At 48.2% G+C, this 21205-nt stretch overlaps 1 protein-coding gene across 1 annotated transcript in view; it reads left to right on the top strand.

Moving 5' to 3' along the window:
* The window catches only part of bnc1 (basonuclin zinc finger protein 1), a 120066-nt gene that overhangs the window by 64127 nt on the left and 34734 nt on the right, over positions 1-21205 (top strand). The gene's annotated exons all lie outside the window — the stretch shown is intronic.

Raw genomic sequence — 21205 nt, 5'->3', positions numbered from 1 at the left:
CAGTTAACAGCGAGTATCCTCTAATTGTAATATAGCAAAGGAAAAGTGGTCAAATTGAGGAGAAATCTCCCCTCCCCCACATTTTATTATGACACTTCTACTGTACTCCACATAACGTAGCGTCCAATGTGATTTCATTTCCTCTTTTATACTTCAGTAGCAGGTTCTTAAATTACTCAATGAAGGATGGATTATTAATTAACTGCTGCCTTTTTCATTCTGACGCTTTAAGACTTACTTAGAATAAGTCATAAAATCCGTACAGTGCAGAAGAAGACCATTCAGCCCATCGAGTCTGCACTAACCCTCTGAAAGAGCACACTACCAAGGCCCACTTCCCGTAACCTCTTCTAATCTGCACATCTTTGGACATTAATGGGCAGTTTAACATGGCCAAACCACCTAACTTGCACATCTTTGGACTGTGGGAAGAAACCGGAGCACCCGGAGGAAACCCACGCAGTCAAAGGGAGGACGTGCAAACTCCCCACGGACAGTCATCCAAGGCCGGGATCGAACCCAGGTCCTGGCAGTGTGAAGGAGCGCTGCCAACCATTGCGCCACCGTGCCTCCCACAGAAGTATGATATGGTAGAGACTCTGCTTTAGATGCAATTGGTAAGTAGGTGCAAAAGGCGGCACGGTGTCACAGTGGTTAGCACTGCTGCCAAACAGTGCCAGGGACCTGGGTTCGATTCCGACTTCGGGTGACTGTCTGTGGGGAGTTTACACATGCTCCCCGTGTCTGCGTGAGTTTCCTCTGTGTGTTTCCGATTTGCTCCCACAGTCCAAAATGTGCACGTTAGATGGATTGGGACGGCACAGTGGCACAGTGGTTAGCACTGCTGCCTCATGGCGCCGAGGATCGGGATCGATCCAGGCCTCAGGTCACTGTCCGTGTGGAGTTTGCACATTCTCCCCGTGTCTGCGTGGTTCTTACACCCACAACCCAAAGATGTGCAGGGCAGGTGGATTGGCCACGCTAAATTGATCCTTAATTGGAAACAATTAATGAATTGGGTACTTTAAATATTAAAAAAGAAAGAAAAATGTTAGGTGGATTGACCATGCTAAATTCCCCCTTACGGTGTGGTTGCATGAATTGGATGGGGAATGGGCCTTGGTAGGGTGGTCTTTCAAAGAGCCGGTGCAGACTCGATAGGCCGAAGGGCCTCCTTCTGCACTGTAGGGATTCTATGAGTCAGTCATTTTTTAATATTTTCTTCCCCCACCCCCCTCCTCCCCTCACCCCTCTCCTCCCCTCACCGCTTCAAGTTTCTACTCAAAGTTTTTAAAAATATTTTGGATTAAAGGTTGTAGAATATTCTGGGTTCCTTAAATGACCAACATCAAGGCCAGCTACATGTAGTACTTGTGAACTGCCCAAGATCCCTGGATAACTCCTGCGCTCCCGCCACGTGACCTCTTAGGTAGCCACGTTGTTACATTCTCTGGTGACCTCACGGCCCACAAAAGCTATTCCTGATATTTAAATGTAGTTACCTGACACAGTTCTTTTAATGTAGCTAAAAATTTGTTAATCACAAAAATATAAGCATTATATTGCCGTCTAGTGATGTTGGGGCTGTTACATCTGTGCTGTAGTCCCTGGTGTATGTGCAGGTGTACAGATCACTACATCCCCCCCCCCTTTTATTTGACATGTTTTCTATACTGGACTCAAGAAAACTATACATAACAAATGGTGAGAATATGGAAATCTGCACACTGTGAAAATGATAAAAGTAATACAGAAGCAATTAACTGTGTTGTGAGAAATGTCCATATTCGCCTTGTGCGTGTGTTGAAGTGTCGTTACAAATCTAGCCGGTCGGGTGCCTTACAGCTTCTGCTGGAGCGTCTTAACGGTGGTGGTAGGGATGATGGTTTGATGTCATCAAGAGTACTGTCTGGCATTGTGTGGCGAGGAACGTCCTGTGGAAAAATGGACTCGGTCAAGTCCAGTGTGGGAAACACCGGCGTTGTAGGTCGAATCACTAACAGATCCCGGCGGTTACGGCGAAAAAGTACTCCCGCTGACGATTTGACAATGTAGGACCGCGGTTCCTCCTGCCTGATCACCGTGGCTGGCTCAGACCATCCGCCTTCTGGGTCCCTGATTCTGATGGTGTCATCTATTGTCAGTGGCTTGAGTGGGATCACATGTCGATCGTATTATTGTTTTTGATTGGACCGTAGTACCCGCATTTTGTCGAGGACCAGAGCATTGTCGGGGTCTCGGAATTGTATCGCCGGTAGGGTTGTCCGTATGTCTCTGCCGAAGAGCATCTGCGCTGCCGACAGTCCTGAGCTCAATGGGGTTGCTCGGCAGGATAACAGCGCTAGATAGATGTCCGAGCGTGAATCTGTTGCCTTGCTAATGAGTCGTTTAACGATGTGGACACCTTTTTCCACTTTCCCATTTGACTGTGGGTAGCGCGGACTGGATGTTACATGCCGAAAGCTGTAGCTGTCTGAGAACTCTTTCCATTCCCAGCTCACGAAGCAGGGACCATTATCCGACATCACCACACGCAGGATTCCATGTCGCGAGGCTATTTCCTGGCACATCTTGATGACAGATGAAGACGTGAGATCAGGGAGTTTCAGTACCTCCGGATAGTTTGAGTAATAGTCCATGATCAGGACGTAATCATGCCCTGCGGCATGAAATTGGTCAATGCCCACTTTTGTCCACGGTGCCATTGTGAGTTTGTGTTGTTGCAGTGGTTCTTTGCACTGTGCGGGTTGATGTCTTTGACAGATGTCACATGTCATGACCATGTCCATTATGTCTTGATTCATGCCGGGCCAGTACACAGCCTGTCGTGCTCGCCTTTTGCAATTCTCAATTCCTAGGTGGCCTTCATGAATCTTACGTAGCATCTCGGCGAGGAGAGTGGCCAGAATCACAATCTGCGCAATGCGTAGCAGCAGGCCGTCAACTTCAATCAGTTCTGACTTGACATTCTGAAATTGTGGACATTGTCCCCTCGTCCAACCGTGCTGGAGTAGGTGCAGCACTCTCCGTAAGGTTGCGTCTCCTGTTGGATTAGTGAAAATCGCTTATTGTCACAAGTAGGCTTCAATTAAGTTACTGTGAAAAGCCCCTAGTCGCCACATCCCGGCGCCTGTTCGGGGAGGCTGTTACAGGAATTGAACCATGCTGCTGGCCTGCCTTGGTCTGCTTTCAAAGCCAGCGATTTAGCCCTGTACTAAAGCTTCTCATCCGAAGCAAGCAAATTCTCCATGCATAACTGTGTTTGGGCCTCGATTCCTCTGACGGGGGCTGGTGGTGCACTGTCAGTGCCAATGGATTGGGACAGTGCGTCGGCAATGGCAAGGTCTCTTCCCAGGGTGTATACTAGGTTGAAATCATACCTTCGCAGCTTCATCATGATGCGCTGCAGACGAGGTGTCATGTCATTCAGATCCTTGTCTATGATATGGACCAACAGTCTGTGGTCTGTTTCTACTATGAACGTGGGCAGGCCGTACACGTAGTCGTGGAACTTCAGAATCCCAGTGAGGAGTCCGAGACATTCTTTTTCGATTTGTGCATATCTGCACTCAGTTGCGGTCATAGCCCTGTTCGCGTATGCCACCGGGACCCAGTCAAACTAGTCGTCCTGTCGGAGGAGAATGGCACCAATCCCGTCCTGGCTGGCATCAGTGGAGATCTTGGTAGGTCTGGTTGCATCAAAAAAAGCAAGGGTCGGTGCCCTCATTAGTTGCTGTTTGAGATCCACCCATTCATTCTGGTGACGTTGTGTCCACTCAAACTCAATGGTCTTTCGTAGGAAATGGCGTAAAGCTGCCGGCCGTGCGGACAGGTTTGGGATGAACCCGCCGAGGAAGTTGACGAAGCCCAGAAATCGTAGCACCGCCTTCTTGTCGTGTGGCGTCTTCATGGTCCATATTGCAATGATTTTCGCCTCATCAGGGCTGACACCCTGAGATGATATGGTGTCACCCAAAAAGGTTACAGACCCCTGCGCAAATGTGCATTTTGCCTGGTTCAGTTTCAAACCGTATTTATGAATCCTCTGAAACATCTTCTTCAGACGACAGAGGTGTTCTTCTTCAGTGGTGGACCATAAGATGATGTCATCCACATAGAATCTGACACCCTCAATGCCCTCCGTCATTTGCTCCATTATCCTGTGGAAGATCTCTGACGCAGTGATAATGCCGGGGGGCATGCGATTGAAGCAGAAACGGCCAAATGGCGTGTTGAACGTGCACAGCAATCTGATTGAGTCAACGAGCTGTATCTGCCAAAACCCCTGGGAGGCGTCGAGTTTAGTGAAGATACGAGCATTCACCATCTCAGACGTGATCTCTTCACGCTTGGGGATGGGGTAGTTTTCCCGGCGAATGTTCTGGTTCAGGTCCTTCGGGTCTATACATATGCGAAGACTTCCAGAAGGTTTCTTAACACAGACAAGAGAGCTGACTCAGTCAATTGGCTGCGTGACTTGCGATATTACACCATGTGACTGCAGTCTGTCGAGTTCCGCTTTCAACTTCTCCCGCAGTGGAGTTGGAACCCTCCTGGGCAGCTGAATGGCGGGTTTGGCGTCTGTCTTCAGCATGATTTTGTATTGGCAGGGTAGGTTGCCCATGCCTTTAAATACATTGGGGTATTCTTGTAGCATGCTGTGGATTTCAGCTTCCAGGCTGGATGGATCCTGGGTGTGCATGTTGATGCGTTGTACCAGCCGCAAATCTTTGCAGGCCTGAGCGCCTAATAATGATGATTTATTGTTGTCTACAATCTCGAATCGTAGCTCTTGCGGATCGTTTTGTTGTCCACCCGGAGATGGCATGATCCCTTTGAGGCGATCTGATTGCCATTGTAGTCCTTCAGCTGACATGCAGCGAGTATTATTTCCTGGTCTCCTGGAATCGAATGGAGATCCTTGCTAGTGAGGAGGTTAGCTTAGGCCCCAGTGTCAAGTTTGAAGACTAATGGAAAGTCATTGACTTGCACAGTCGCAGTCCATTCACTGCTGGAATCAATGCTGTTGACCGGGTGAGGCGTGGCGATTGTTGCGTCATGTTCCTCAATTGTCTCGATCGTGTCCACGACAAGCGAGTTGTCGCAAGCGAGGTTGTCCTCGTCCGAGAAATACTCATCATTGTTTTTTTGTGCTCCGTTGAGTCTATGCTTTTTATGTTGAAGTTCATGTGTTTCTGTCTTGTGGTCTTCATTTGCAGTGCAGCTCTGCACTGTGAGGCAAAGTGGTTGTATTTCATAGAATAGATTTCATAGAATTTACAGTGCAGAAGGAGGCCATTCGGCCCATCGAGTCTGCACCGGCTCTTGGAAAGAGCACCCTGCCCAAGGTCCACACCTCCACCCTATCCCCATAACCCAGTAACCTCACCCAACACTAAGGGCAATTTTGGACACTAAGGGCAATTTATCATGGCCAGTCCACCTAACCTGCACATCTTTGGACTGTGGGAGGAAACCGGAGCACCCGGAGGAAACCCACGCACACACGGGGAGGATGTGCAGACTCCACACAGACAGTGACCCAAGCTGGAATCGAACGTGGGACCCTGGAGCTGTGAAGCAACTGTGCTATCCACAATGCTACCGTGCTGCCCAATAGTTTGCCACACTTTAAACATTGTTTGCCAGAAGCTGGACATTGCCCTTTTAAGTGGTCGTGTCCGCAGCGGGGACAGGTCATGATGCTCGCGCATGCGCAGTAGGCCTTTCTTCCGTGTCGAATCTTCGGGAGAACTGCGCATGCGTGTGGCCTGCATCCAGGTTCGCGCGCGCGGAATTGCCACTAGAGGAGCGCCTTCTGGAAGCCTGGGCCACCTCGTGGTGATGGCCTTGGTCCCAGTAAGTAAATTCCTCATACTCTTCTTTACTTTTTTCATGAGTATAGCATCTTTGCATGGCCATTTCTAGGGTTAGGTCTTTTCGTTTTAATAAAGATTTTCTGAGTCCCTCATCAGATATGCCATTGACTATCTGGTCTCTGATGAGGGAGTCACGGAGGTTTTCAAAGTTGCAGGATTGAGCTAGTAATTTTAAATCAGTTACAAAACTGCTGAAAGTTTCTCCCAGTTTTTGTAAACGCCTGGTGAACTTGAATCTTTCCAATATCTCATTGACTTCAGATTGACAGTGGGTTTCAAATTTTTTGATGATTATTTCCAGCTTGCCCTTGACCTCCCCTTCCAGGTAGGTAAAGGAATTATATATTTCTAATGCCTGCGGCCCTGCCAGGGATAAGCGCAAGGCTATCTTCCTGGCATCAGACGTTGAGGTCAGATCCTTAGCTTCTAGATATAGATTGAACTGTTGTATAAAAAGTTTCCAATTGGAATGCATATTACCAGTGGTCTTGAGCAGGCGTGGAGCTTGGATTGGGTCCATCGTGCCGATTGTTATCCGAAGGGTCCGAATGCTGCGAGGCCTTCCGTGGTCGAATGTCTGGTTTAAGTTCTCTTCTCTTGCTGGTGTCTAGCTAGCTTGCTGAAATCACTCTTGGTACCATATGTAATTCCCTAAGTCTGAATAAAGATTGTAGACTTCCAGTTAACACAAATACTTTATTCAGAAGGTTGGTTCTGTTTCCAGAGCCCAATTAGATGTAATACAGTCAAGAGGTATCACCAGTGAAACTAAGGTAAACTGCCTATGCTGAGCTGTCTCTGTGTGCTGCTGCTCACCAGCCCCGTGCTTCTAAAAGAGGCGGGTCCTCCCTTGGGTCGGACATTTTATACCCATCTCTGATGATGCCCTCTAGTGATGCTGTGGCTGTTACATCTGTGCAGTAGTCCCTGGTGCATGTGCAGATGTACAGATCACTACACCTATTTGTGTCCTGATGCCCAAAAGAACTAGTTTAGTTTTAAGAGACTCTTCATAGGCCCACAAAAGGTTCACCTGAAAGGAAAGAAATTTGAGGCAATTATTAAAAACTCATCATGGAGAGTAATTTGATCTGAGGCTTTGGCCAAATTTTGGGCAGGGCTTGTCGTGATTCTTTGTTAAACCAGCATGAAAAGCTGCAGTAAACTCAATTTACATTGGGTCTAATTTGCATCTGAAATTCCTCAATCTTGCACCGTTTGAACAACTTCGGGCAAATCATGCTGAAAAACACACGCACACAGACTAATAAGCAATACTTGCTCCAGGTCTATGTTCAAAAATAATTTAAAGGTAACGTGAAGATCCTTTGCCTCGGATCCACTTATTGCACTCTCCTTTTGTTTTATTTTTTGGTAATGAATGATTCCATCAGTTAACAGTGTAGAAGACAGCAGAAAATTACAAAGGGATATTGATAGACTAGGTGAATGGACAAAACTGTGGACAATGGATTTCAATGTAAGCAAGTGTGAGGTTTAACCATTTTGGACCAAAAAGGATAGATCAGAGTACTTTCTAGATGATATGAAGTTAAATTCAGTGGATGTCGAAAGAGACCTGGGCGTTCAGGTACATAGACCTTTAAAATGCCACAAAAAAGTGCAGAAGGTAATCAAAATTAATGGAATGCTGGCCTTAATATCTAGAGGACTGGAATATAAGGGCACAGACATGATGCTGCAGTTTAATTAGACCCTGGTTAGACCCCACTTGGAGTATTGTGAGCAGTTCTGGGCACCACACCTTAGAAAGGATATTTTGGCCTTGGAGGGAGTGCAACGTAGGTTTACAAAAATGATACCTGGACTGTAGGGGGTTAATTATGAAGAAAGATTATACAAATTCGGCCTGTTTTCTCTAGAATTTCAAAGGTTAAGGGGTGATCTAACTGAAGTCTTCAAGATAATAACAGGAAAATCCCTGCCTTCTCCCTGTACCCCTGCACATTATTGCTATTCACATAATCATCTGATGTCCTCTTGAGGGCCTCGATTGAACCTGCCTCCACAATTCCAGGGCAGTGCACTCCAGACCGAATCATTGTAAATCTGTGCTCTCGCATTCTTGATGGACGGCACGGTAGCACAGTGGGAGGGGCATGGTAGCACAGTGGTTAGCACTGTTGCTTCACAGCTCCAGGGTCCCAGGTTCGATTCCCGGTTTGGGTCACTGTCTGTGCGGAGTCTGCACGTTGCCCCCATGTCTGCGTGAGTTTCCTCCGGGTGTTCCGGTTTCCTCCCACAAGTCCCGAAAGACGTGTTGTTAGGTAATTTGGACATTCTGAATTCTCCCTCTGTGTCCCCGAACAGGCACCGGAATGTGGCGACTAGGGGCTTTTCACAGTAACTTCATTGCAGTGCTAATGTAAGCCTAGTTGTGACAATAAAGATTATTGTTATACTTTTACGCGCGGGAACAGTTTCTCCCTATCTTCTCTGTACAGCCCCATCAAGACGACTAGAGATAAACAAAGGATGCCAGCCATGCCAACAATGCCACATCCTGGGAATGAATAAGAAGTTTAAAAACTGGAGATTTTACGTGGATTAACTCACTGATACTTGGCTGTTACTTTAGTACTATTCCCATACCGACTTGAGGTTATTCCTGAAGGCCACGCCTTCTTCACTTTGCCTGAGGAGTGGTGACCCTCAGGTTAAGTCACCTGCAGTCAAATCTCTCTCTCAAAAAGGGAGTGAGCAGTCTATGGTCATCTGGGACTCTGGCGACTTTCACGTTTTCACTTTGCCTGTACAGGAACAACCCAGATATTCCGACAATATTGTGTTTCATTGTAAACTTACATAAGCCCTGATATCACCTTGCGCAGCTCCGTGTCAAATTTTGCTTTGCAACACTCCTGTGAAGCGCCTTGGGGGATATTATTGCGTTGATAAATAAATAAATACAAGTTGTTGCTGCGGCAAACCTAATGGGGGCGATTCTCCAAGCCCCGTGCCGGGCCGGAGAATCGCCACAACCGCGCCACGACGTCCCGACGCTGGCGCGCGATTCTCCGAGGTGCGGAGAATCGGCGCCATTTGCGCCGGCGCGTTTGGTGCGCCGCGGGCCGCTGGAATCGGCGGAACCGCTGATTCTCCAGCCCGGATGGGCAGAGCAGCCGCGCCGATACGACAGAGTCCCGCCGGCACCGTTCACCCTTGGTCACTGCTGGCGGGAACTCTGCGGCAACAGTCGGGGGGTGGCCTGGGGGGGGGCTCCTTCACCGGGGGGGGGGGCCCTCTGATGGGGTCTGGCCCGCGATCGGTGGGCCGGCCTCTCTCCCCCCCCCCCCCAGGGCCTACTTTATGGCGCGGCCGGCCCTTGAACACTGGCCCCATGTTGGGTCGGGGCAGGCGCGCGTAAGAAGTCCCCCGCGCATGCGCAGGTTGGCGCGGCCCAACTGCGCATGCGTTGAGGGCGCCGCGTAAGGAGGCTGGAGCGACGTGAACCGCTCCAGTGCCGTGCTGGCCCCCAGAATCCGTCGTACCCGGGCCCGGTTCGCGCCGTCGTGAAACGCGCCGGCGTTCATGACGGCGCGAACACTTGGGCTCAATATTGGGGAATCACCCCCAACATTTTTGACATTAGTGGAACAGGAGTAAGTCGGGAGGCCCTCGAGCCTACTCGGCCATTCAAGTCATTCGTGATTGATCTGCATCTTAACTCCATTCACTCGCGTTGCTCCCGTATCCCATAATACCCCTCCCCAAAAGAAGATCTCAGTTTTGAAATTCATCCAGCCTCCATTTCCTTTTTTGGTGAGTGTAAATCATTTTACCTGAGAATTGTCTCAATGTAATGGAGGATTCTTAATGAAGTACAAGGAAAGCAATTTGCCAAACCATTCTCCTGCTTCTTCTGAAATGTGAAAGTTAATGACAGAAGCTGTGTTGGAATGCTGGCCGTGGTGAAAGTTACACATCGTTTAATTTGCCATTTTCCCTACTTGGTGCTCTCAAATTCCTTTGAAGTCAACATTCCTCTAAACTAAATATTCTACTTCATTTCCTCCTCCTACAAATACCATTGGGTGATCTGTCATGCACTGGAGAAAAACAACCAAGATAGATCCCTTCTTGCAATTTTTTGGGGAGGGTCTTACATGAGGGAATCGAACATGTTTTTCCAAAGTCTTGTACTGGGCCTCAAAATGCTTCCCAGCTTATTTTCCTTCTGCCAGCAGCACTTGTTCAGTTACTTGTTTGTTCAGTTGGAAAATGTATTGAAAAGACACCAAGACCATGTGCAAAAGTCTGAGGTGCATGGTCAGATCATAAACACCGGTGAAATTTGTTCCCTGCGCAGGGAGCGAGATAAAGGGGGGGTCGCACAGAATGTCACATATGTCCCGAGCTGACAGCCTTATGGCTGCAAATTAATGCAATGCTGCCAAATGAAGGTGAGTGGGTTCAAGCAAGCTTTCAGCTTTTGGAAGGATTGGCCTAAACTAATGGCCAAGAAAGAAAGGGCAGGAGACCCATTGCGAGGGCATGAAGTATACCTGTGCACAGGTGGCAAAACGTGTCCAACCAATGCAATCAATAGAGTGTCGGATCACAGAGCCTAAACTGCAGGTATTAGGCCAGAGGCCTACTTAGGGCCGGTTCAGCTCAGTTGGATGGGCAGCTGGTTCATGATGCCGAGCGAGGCCAGCAGCTTGGGTTCAATTCCTGTACTGGCTGAAGTTATTCATGAAGGCCCCTCCTTCTCAACCTTGCCCCTCACCTGAGATGTGATGACCCTCAGATTAAATCACCACCAGTCAGCTCTCCTTCTCAAAAGGGGAAATCAGACTATGGTCATCTGGGACTGCGGCGACTTTACGTACTTTATTAGGCCAGAGAAAATAATGATCAAATTGAACATCTCCACTGTCACGTCTATTGAGACCAGTCTTTTTATTACCATATGTTTTAGGCCCTATTCAAATTCCCAAATTTTTATGGTGGGATGTAACCTTAGTGAGCCCAGGCTTTAGGATTACTAATACAGTAACAGGACTGGTCTCAACAGAAGTGATTGTGAAGAGAAAACGCAAATGGTTCATTCATGCCCCTTTAGAACTGCACTTCCTCAAGACGAAGTCCCACCAGCTCTTTCTTACTGAATCACAGAATTGCTACTAGTGCAGAATGAGACCATTCGGCCATTTGGGTCTGTACCAGCTCTCCAAAATGAGCGTTATGACTTAGTGCCATTCCCCTGCATTTTCTCAGCACCCCTACACATTATTTGTATTCAATTAATCATCAAACGGCCTCTTGAATGCTTCAATTGAACCTGCCTCCACCACACTTCCAGGCAGTGCATTCCAGACCCCAACCACTCGCCGTGTGAAAAAGATTTTTCTCACACAGCGCTTGTTTGTTTCGTAAGTGTCTTTAAATCTGCATCCCTCTCGTTCTTGATCCTTTTGGGATAAGTTTCTCCCGGTCTACTCTGTCCAGCCCCCTCATGACGACTGGAGATGAGCAACGAATGCCAGCCGCCAACATCCTGGGAATAAATGAGAATTTTCAAAAGCTGACGAACTTTATGTGGATTAACTCACTGAAACTTTGCTGGGCCAGGAGCCGTCGCTAATTGCAGAAAGAAGGTCATGAGCGCCTTCAGGGCATGGTTACACCACCCTGGGTCGTTATACTCAGCTCCAACGGAGCAACCTAAATCTGGAAAGGACCTAATCGAAAAAGAGTTGTAGAAGCCGTAACCCCCCTCCCACAAAGGTGCACTTTGCTTACCTCCATAGGTTCCTGGGAATGAGTGGGTTTGTTCGGCCTATTCGGTGATAGACTTGACAGAACATAAGGTCAACTCCCCAGCAATCTGGAAGCCTCTTGTCAGTTGGTGAAACAGGATTTCAACATGTTTTGTGGTTCTCCACCAGCAGTTACACGAGAGACCCTGTAGAGGTTTGGGTCCTCCCCCATAGCTGAAGTTGGAAAATATATGAAGCGATCCATTGTGAGGACAAATATTCAGCAAATGTAAAATAAATGGATCTGAGAAATTCCTCTTTTACCCCACAACATTCTTAACCATGGATTGGTAAAAATTAACATTCTAGATATCTCTTGGGAAAATAACGCATAAAAACCTTGAGCTCGCACTCAGTTTCAGAAGGGTCATTGGGAATGTTGACAGGAAGATTCCCGAATGCATTTTGTTTTGCTGAGTCCCATCTGCTGTTTCCACATTCTAGTTACCAGCAAGGGAGGAGGAATCTTTTCACACCCACACTTCGGTCTTCACGGCAGAATTACTTCATGGTTTCAGCATTGTTATAGAATAAGATTTGAACAGTCCATCACCGCTGTGCCTCACATCTATGACCCCAACAAATTCTTGGCTTGAAGCTTCTATTTTCACTCCTTCACTATGATGTACCATAGAAATGATTTTAAATTGTTTCAGTAAATCTTCAAGCTCCGACCAAAGAAATAGGTCCTGGAGGGTCTGGATTCCAGGAAATTGTGAAGGAGAGCAAAAAGAAGCACAGTTCAGCCTCACTGTCAGCTATGGATCACCCTCCCTTTTCTCCAGCAATATGGAGTGTTCCCTCTTCAGCAGGCATGAGGACCCTCAAATCAGGCACTCTTCGGGCCGTATTCACCCTCTCTTTCTGATTATGTGTCTCTATCCTGAGGGAGAAAGTGAAGGTTGAATGACATACTTAAGCCAAGCTGTCACTCGCTGTAGCCTCAAGTACCAGGTGGTGCTGAGGCTAATCACACCTGCCTAGCCTAGCTGCTCACTTTCACAAATACACAGCCTGATGCCCACGTGAAAGATAACCCCATGCCAATGGGCCACTTATCCAACAGGATCTAAGGAGGTTGTTGACCTGTTTCCTGCACTGGAGCCAGGATCGTTGGTGGACCCCCATGGTTGTTAACCCCCTGTGCAATCTTCATCAGGCCATCTTCTTTGCCATTGGTCAGAAATAACTCCTTCCCCCATTCCCTGACAGCCTGTAGGAGAATCTGCAGGGAGACATCACTGAACTGTGGGACCGCTCTACTTCCTTGCTTCGATATATTGTTGGCTACGACATAATTTCTGGGGTGTAGGGGGAAGGGTGTCAGAGGATAATGGATTTTAATAAGGTGGTGGGGGGGGGGGGGGGGGTGGGGGGGGGGGGGGTGGGGGGGGGGGGGTGATGGGGGTGAAGTTCACAGGCAGCTAATGGTTCTGAAGTTTATGAGAGCAAAAATGGAGTAAACTGCAAAGCGAACAGATGTGCAACCTATAGCTTTCTTGCAGAGCATGTCTGCTTTTATAGTAAACCCAGATTTACTGAAAAGTAACCCGATGGCAGGATGCTCCAATGGAGACCCACCCTGCCAGGCATTTTCCCGTGACTCACAGGCCCGCCACCAGCCCTTTAAATTTCTTAATGAATTGTGTGGATGCCGGCTCCTGCCATGATAACAAAAGTGTCACCCCCTTTTCGAGTTCTGTCAGGAGTGCTGCACGCAGATAAAACTCAGCCTCTAAATTTCACGGAATCCCAGAGGTGAGGTCTCTAGATTTGCACTATCTTGGTTTTGTCACTGGTAGTGAAATGAAATGAAATGAAAATCGTTTATTGTCACAAGTAGGCTTCAAATGAAGTTACGGTGAAAAGCCCCTAGTCGCCACATTCCGGCGCCTGTTTGGGGAGGCTGGTACGGGAATTGAACCGTGCTGCTGGCCTGCCTTGGTCTGCTTTCAAAGTCGGCTATTTGTTGAAGAGCAGATGACAGACTGGGAAGAACCCTGTTTGTATCCAAGAAGACCAATAATTTGAATACCTGGGGCAGGAAGGCCCATGGTCACTTACCGAAAAGGTTTGATACATATCATTAAATTCTGTAAAGCTCACCCACCAGCAAATGATGACTAACTGGTTCCATTGCCAGGACAGTCCAACTTCCTGAAAATGCTAGCATAGTTTCACTGTTGGTGGACATTTTACAGACTCCAAATGTTCTTCATTATGCAACAATTCTGTTAGACGCAGGTGCTCACCCAGATGGATTCCAGAATTGTCACTCATCTTTATCACGAATACGTCTTCAAACAGCTCTTTGATGTTAGTTGTACAAAATAAGAGTAAGGATATACAGGCAGAGGACATTCATTAGACAACCAGCTGGGCACAAATGAAGGGACATTATTGGCACTGGTGCTATGACGTCTGGGGCGAAATTCTCCCCCAACGGCGCGATGTCCGCCGACTGGCGCCAAACACGGCGCCAATCAGACGGGCATCGCGCCGGCCCAAAGGTGCGGAATGCTCCGCATCTTTGGCGGCCTAGCCCCAACATTGAGGGGCTAGGCCGACGCCGGAGGGAGTTCCCCCCGCCAGCTGGCGGAAATGGCGTTTGTTGCCCCGCCAGCTGGCGCGGAAATGCGGCGCATGCGCGGGAGCGTCAGCAGCCGCTGACAGTTTCCCGGCGCATGCGCGGGAGCATCAGCGGCCGCTGTCAGTTTCCCGTGCATGCGCAGTGGGGAGAGTCTCTTCCGCCTCCGCCATGGTGGAGGCCGTAGCGGAGGCGGAAGGGAAAGAGTGCCCCCACGGCACAGGCCCGCCCGCGGATCGGTGGGCCCCGATCGCGGGCCAGGCCACCGTGGGGGCACCCCCCTGGGTCAGATCGCCCCGCGCTCCCCCCCCCCCCCCCAGGACCCCGGAGCACGCCCACGCCGCCTGGTCCCGCCGGTAAATACCAGGTTTGATTTACGCCGGCGGGACAGGCAATTTCTGGGCAGGACTTCGGCCCATCCGGGCCGGAGAATCCAGCGGGGGGTCCCGCCAACCGGCGCGGCCCGATTCCCGGTCCCGCCCAATCTCCGGTACCGGAGACTTCGGCGGGGGCGGGGGCGGGATTCACGGCGGCCTACGGCCATTCTCCAACCCGGCGGGGGGTTGGAGAATGACGCCCCAGGTCTCCTCCTTCATCAACTGGCTGCTAGGTGTTTAAAATAAATACTGAAAATGCTGGAAAAACTCAGGAGGTCTGGCAGCATCTGTGGAGAGAGGCACAGAGCTAGTGTTTTGAGTCCGTTTGACTCTTCTTGAAGACTCAGCATCCCAGGAGTTACCATTGACCAGAAACTTAACTGGACTAGCCCTATAAATACTACAGCTACAAGAGCATGTCAGAGGGTAGGAATACTGCGGCAAGTAACTCGCCTCCTGACTCCTCATAGCCTGCCCACAATCTACATGGCACAAGTCAGGAGTGCCCACTTGCTTTGATGAGTGCAACTCCAACAATACTCAAGAAGCTCGGCACCATCCAAGACAAAGCAGCTCTGCTTGATAGGCAGCCCTTCCACAAACCTTTACTCCTTGTACCAAGGCAGCCCTTCCACAAACATTTGTTTGTACCACTGACGCACAGAAGCAGCTGTGTGTACCATCGACAAGATGCACTGCAGCAGCTCACCAAGGCTCCTTAGGCAGCACGTTCCAAACTCATGACTGCCACTATCTAGAAGACCAGGGTTGCAGATACCTGGGAACATCACCAGGTATGTGTTGGACGTTCCCCTCCATCCTGACTTGAAAATACATTGCCGTTCCGTCATTGTCACTGGGTCAAAATCCTGGGACCCCCTTCCTAACAGGGCAATGAGTGTCATTACACCACAGGGACTGCAACAGTTCAAGAAGGCAGCTCACCACCACCTTCTCAAGGGCAATTGGGGAAGGGAAGCAAATGCTGGTCTGGCCAGCCATGCCCATATCCCATAAGTGAACAAAAAATTATTTTTAAACGTTTAACATTTGTCCTTGCCTTCCCCAGCAAGTGAATGACCTGAATAAGCAATCACCAATTAAGAGAGGTAATATTGCCTTCATTGGTGAAAGCTTGTGCTGCAAGCTTCAAATATTCCTCAGAACCCGACATCATCATCTTTCACTCACAATTTAGCATGGGACAGCTGCTCCTATGACCATCTAAATATAGAGAGATTCTCAGTTAGCCGGCGCCGAAATTGGGGCGTGCGATACTCTGCCTCCTTGGCGTTAATGTGATGCACGTCGCGCGCAGTTGCAACACCTTCACATATCATTAGCGGGCACACCCACGATTCTCCGCCGAGCTCCCGACGGCGCGGTCCACGTGTGCTCTCACAAATCGTGAACATGGTGTGATGGCTGCTGAGAGAGAGAGAGAGGGGCATAGGGACAGTGTCTATACATCGCCATACATCGCCGACAGCCAGGCCGGGGGGCTTCTCCCAGGGCTGGTGGGAGTAGTGGGGCGTGGCCAGGAGGTGGGTTGTGGGGTCGGGGTTGACAGGTACGCAACACCATTACCACAGCCGACAAGACAGCTGTGCATCCCGCTGAAGTCCGCTTTAAACCTGGTGCCCTGGATTGTATAGGTGACCCCCCTGAGGCACCCCCCTGAGTGCCCTCTGGCCCCAGCCGTCCCATCAACTGCACGGGTGCTCCAGCACAACTGTCCCATCTTTTCGGCCGCGGTCAGTGTGTGTGTCCTGGGAGGGTGTCTGTTTATGCTCGGCTGCAGCCCTGCGCGTGTCCATCATGGACCCGGCAATTCCCGTACCATTGTGCGTGGGATTCGATGGTCTTCCACGCGGCGCTGATGTTAGCCCCTCACCGGTAGCAGAATCAGTGCGGGTTTGGCGCCGATTTTTCTGGCGTGAAAGTCCACGGATTCTTCGTTGGCGTCAACATGCAGAAACAGAGAATCCTGCCCAGAGTTCGTTTTACTTGATAATGTTTTGCTCAGCATTCTTCTGCTAAGGAATTTTCAGAGGAGGTGCACAATTACTGCAGTCGATGATTCATCCCCTGAGGAAAAGAAACAATTCAATCGAGATGTCTGACTTTTCAATGGTGAATGCATTCACCGCACCTAAAACATTGCCGACTGGAGAGGCAAAATAATAAGTTAAACAGAATGTTGCCAACATAATCCAGATCTGGCTCTAAAGTTATGATTTTTCAGTAAACTTCCTTTTATGGGATGTTATTCCATCAATGGCTCAGAATGAGCTCTCATTGATTTAATTTAGAGGCATTTACAGCCTCTACATTCCTTGGAGATCGAATGCAGATTTCACTGCATCAACTTGCAAATTTGTGTACTTTCATATAAATGATACTTTATTTGGTTATGGTCTTCAGATCTCTTTGTCACCAAGGGATATATTTCAGTTTGCTGATGATACAAAGCAAATTGGGAAAATAATCCTCAAGTGGGGGGAGATCAATTTTTACAGCCATTGGCAGGCGAATTAAAGCCTCTGAAAATGCTGTTAGGCCAAGATGCTGACGCCGTGCACCCTTCATCAGGTTTCAACCGGGTGGGTTTGCAAGCTTATGGGGTGCACCCGCCCCCGCCCCCACCAGCACCACCACACCCCGGGGCGGCACAGTGGCTAACACTGCTGCTTCACAGCTCCAGGGACCCTGGTTCAATTATGGCCTTGGGTGACTGTCTGTGTGGAGTTTGCACTTTCTCTACGTGTCTGCGTGGGTTTCCTCCGGGTGCTCTGGTTTCCTCCCACAGTCCAAAGATGTGCAGGTTAGGTGGATTGACCATGCTAATTTGCGCCTTCGTGTCCAAAAGGTCAAGTGGGGTTACTGGGTTACATGGATTGGGTGGAGGCGTAGGGCACTCTTTCCAAGGGCCAGCGCAGACCCGATGGGCCAATTGGCCTTCTTCTGCACTGTAAATTCTATGATTCTATCTGTGACCCCCCTCGTGGCAGTTGTTGGATCAAGCATTTAAATGTTCAAAAATGTTAAGAAATTCTGACTTCACCAAGGATTCTTGATTTAACGGCGGGTGGGTCTATTTCCTGAACTGTCAGCAGCTCGCCAAGGTCACCAAGGTGAGTGAACAGCGGAGAATGCTTCTTCAGTGAAACTGACAAGCAGCGAAGCATTTGATCAGTGAAACTGAAGAACTGCAGCCATGGCCAGGTAGAGTCTGCGATTCGCAGCACACTTTCGCGCTGAGCACTTTTAGCGTTTGACAGGTGGACTGACAACTTATTTTCAGTCACTTTGTCTGGCTTGCACTTCACTCACCTTCTCTGCTACCACTTTTTCACTACAGTTTTATGGCGCTCCTCTTTGAATCTCTGATGTGGAGCAAGTGGAACAGCAACACCAATACCACCAACACCAATACCACCTTCTCCTCAGCCACATGCCATTCCACAGATCAAAGGGAATGGACACAGAGAGCCAGCACCAAAGAGGTGGGATCTCCGACATAGGTTCGACACGCAGAGAGGGGATCAGCTCTCTCAACATGCATGAGCACCAATGCCTCAGGAGGCTCAGGCCTCTCACTGCAGGCCCTGGAAGCGTGCTTGCTTGAACCAGTTGGGCCCCCATTGCCAATAATCATAGAGGTTTCTGTCACTGGAGGGCCACCAAACTGCTCCACAACCCACCCACCATTCAGGTTGGAGAATTGCTCCCTGAGAACCCTGGCAGATTCATCTTCCCACTGATAACCCACCCTCCTCCTTCTCCCCCTTCCAGCCCTCCTCCGTCTCGCTCTTCCAGCAGCTGCTTGTGCTTTGTGTGGCCTTTATTTATCCTTCATGTCATGCTGTCTTCCAGGAGGCGTATCTACTCCTGCATCTAGTTTCTGTGGAAGCCTGGAAATCAGCAAAATGTCCTTCAGAAGCTGCCACACCATTTGCCTGTACTTTTGCAAATTGAAATAACTTCTAAGAAGCCCAAACCACTTAGACGATCATCGGAAAATTCCAAATAAATCAACCAGAATCTAAGCTGTAATTAGTTAAAATAGTGCTGGACGTGGGATCCTTCCAGCAGCTCAATGTGTGTTCAGCTGGGGTAAAGTTAACAGAGGGTATTAGCTGGAAATTTTAATACACTCATTAACCTCATGCTGTGTCTGCCATGCAAAGTTTGGGCAGACGTTTAGTACACGCACACTGATGCCCTCACCAAATGGCACCCGGTCCAGTTCAGCACACAGAAATGCAAGTGTACCATTTTGGAACTCTGTGGGCATTCATAGCCCCATAGAAAATGCACGATAAGAAACCCAAATTCTCGTACCTAAGGTCCCATTGTAAGATACCCTTACTATTGTCTCAATAATATCGCAAGCTATAAACTCTCCTTATATCTGTCTGTAAGGCAAGGTTTAGTGTCATAGAATTTTCCCATTTTATTAAATAGGGGCTTCAGTGATTTTATTAAACAGCAACAAAATAATGTTTGTGAGGAAAATGAATGACCAAAATTTGGTCAAAGTGCCCAAATATTTTTCACATTGTAGTTTACGATTCGCATAAGTTCATTCCCCCTTCCAACTATTCTAACTTTAAATTTGAAGTATTTGTACTTCATTAATTGGCAATATTTCCCTTCATTGTTTTGCAGTGCTTTAACTTGTTTCAATTGGCAACTGATAGTTGGGAAGGTATTTTATATAGTGTGAGACACCAAGTTGGGAGGCACTGCCAACTGCATGGGAAAATGACCTATCAAGTGCAAATGTATCTCGGTATATTAGGGAGTTGGACTGTGTTGTGTTCGATTGTTCAATAGTTCTGTGTTTGGTGATGTGAGTCCAATGTCTATTTTTGTCTCTCTCTTACCTTTTATATATTGAAAAAACTCTTCCTATCTTCTTTTATATTACTAGCTAGCTTGCACTCATATTTCATCTTCTCTCCCCTTATTGCTTTTTTTGTTGTCCTCTGATCGCTTTTAAAGGCTTCCCAATCCTCTGGCTTCTCACTAATCCTCGCCACTTTGTACGCTTTTTCTTTTGCTTTTATGATGTCCTTGACTTACCTCGTCAACCATGGATGCCTTGTCCTCCCCTTCGTATGATTCCTCCTCCTCGGGATGAATTTCTGCTGTGCCTCCCGAATAACCCCCAAAAACTCCTGCCATTGCTGTTCCATTGTCTTCCCTGCTAGGTTCCTTTTCCAATCAATTCTGGCCAGTTCCTCCCTCATGTCTTTGTCATTCCCCTTACTTAATTATAATACCGTTAAATCTGATTGCAGCTTCTCCCCCTCAAACTGCAGGATAAATTCTATCATATTGTGGTCACTGTTCCCTCAGGGTTCCTTCACCTTTAGTTCCCTAATCAAGTCTGCCTCATTACACATCACCAAATCCAGAATTGCCTGTTTCCTAGTGGGCTCTACCACAAGCTGCTCCAAAAAACCATCTCTTAAACATTCCACAAATTCCTTTTCTTGGGATCCACTGCCAACCTGATTTTCCCAGACCACCTGCATATTGAAGTCCCCCATGATTATTGTAATATTGCCTTTTTTACATGCCTTCTCTATCTCCTGATTTATTTTCTACCCCACATCCTGACTACTGCTAGGGGGCCTGTACATAATTCCCATCAGGGTCTTTTTACCTTTGCAATTCCTCAACTCTACCCACAGAGATTCTATGCCTTCTGATCCTATATTGTTCCTTGCTATCGATTTAACTTCATTCCTTACTAACAACCCTTAGCAGCTTGCAGAGCCATCCTGTTATACTGTTGCAAACCTGGTGCCTCTCTAATTATTATCCCAAACACCACTGTCTATTCTTCCAAAGATGTGGAGATGCTGGCGTTGGACTGAGGTGGGCACAGTAAGAAGCCTTACAACACCAGGTTACAATCCTACAGGTTTTTTAGAATCACTAGCTTTCAGAGCGCAGCTCCTTCATCAGGTGAGTGATGAAGGAGCTGCACTCCAAAAGCTAGTGATTCCAAACAAACCTGTAGGACTTTAACCTGATGTTGTAAGACTTCTTCCTGTACTCTTCCAAAGATCACGGAACTGAGCCCACAAATTATGTTACGATACTCCGATCTAGTGCACAAACAATTCCAGCCCCACTTGACTGGCAATCACAACACACTTGAAATTAACTATTAATTCTTAGAAAATACCCAAAGTAGAGGGCGGCACGGTGGAGCAGTAGTTAGCTGTGGATCGAGGTTCGATCCCGTCCCTGGGTCACTGTCCGTGTGGAGTTTGCACATTCTCCCCATGTCTGCGTGGGTCTCACTCCCACAACCCAAAGATGTGCAAGGTAGGTGGATTGGCCATGCTAAATTGTCCCTTAATGGGAAAAATTGTAAAAAGAATACCCAAAGTCTTTGGTTTTTGGCTGCCCAATAACAACAGTCACCAAGTTGGTACATTTAAGCACAATTAATTTTTATTAATAACAATAACTATAATTAAATAGGCAGCAAATATAAATGGTTGACCAATATCTAATTTTTAACCTGCCTTCTTTAATTCACCCAACCCTCTACGCACA

The sequence above is a fragment of the Scyliorhinus torazame genome, chromosome 12 (assembly GCF_047496885.1).
Source record: "Scyliorhinus torazame isolate Kashiwa2021f chromosome 12, sScyTor2.1, whole genome shotgun sequence".
NCBI lineage: Eukaryota > Metazoa > Chordata > Chondrichthyes > Carcharhiniformes > Scyliorhinidae > Scyliorhinus > Scyliorhinus torazame.
Note: the sequence above shows the minus strand (reverse complement) of the source record. Positions and strands in the feature narration are given on the sequence as shown.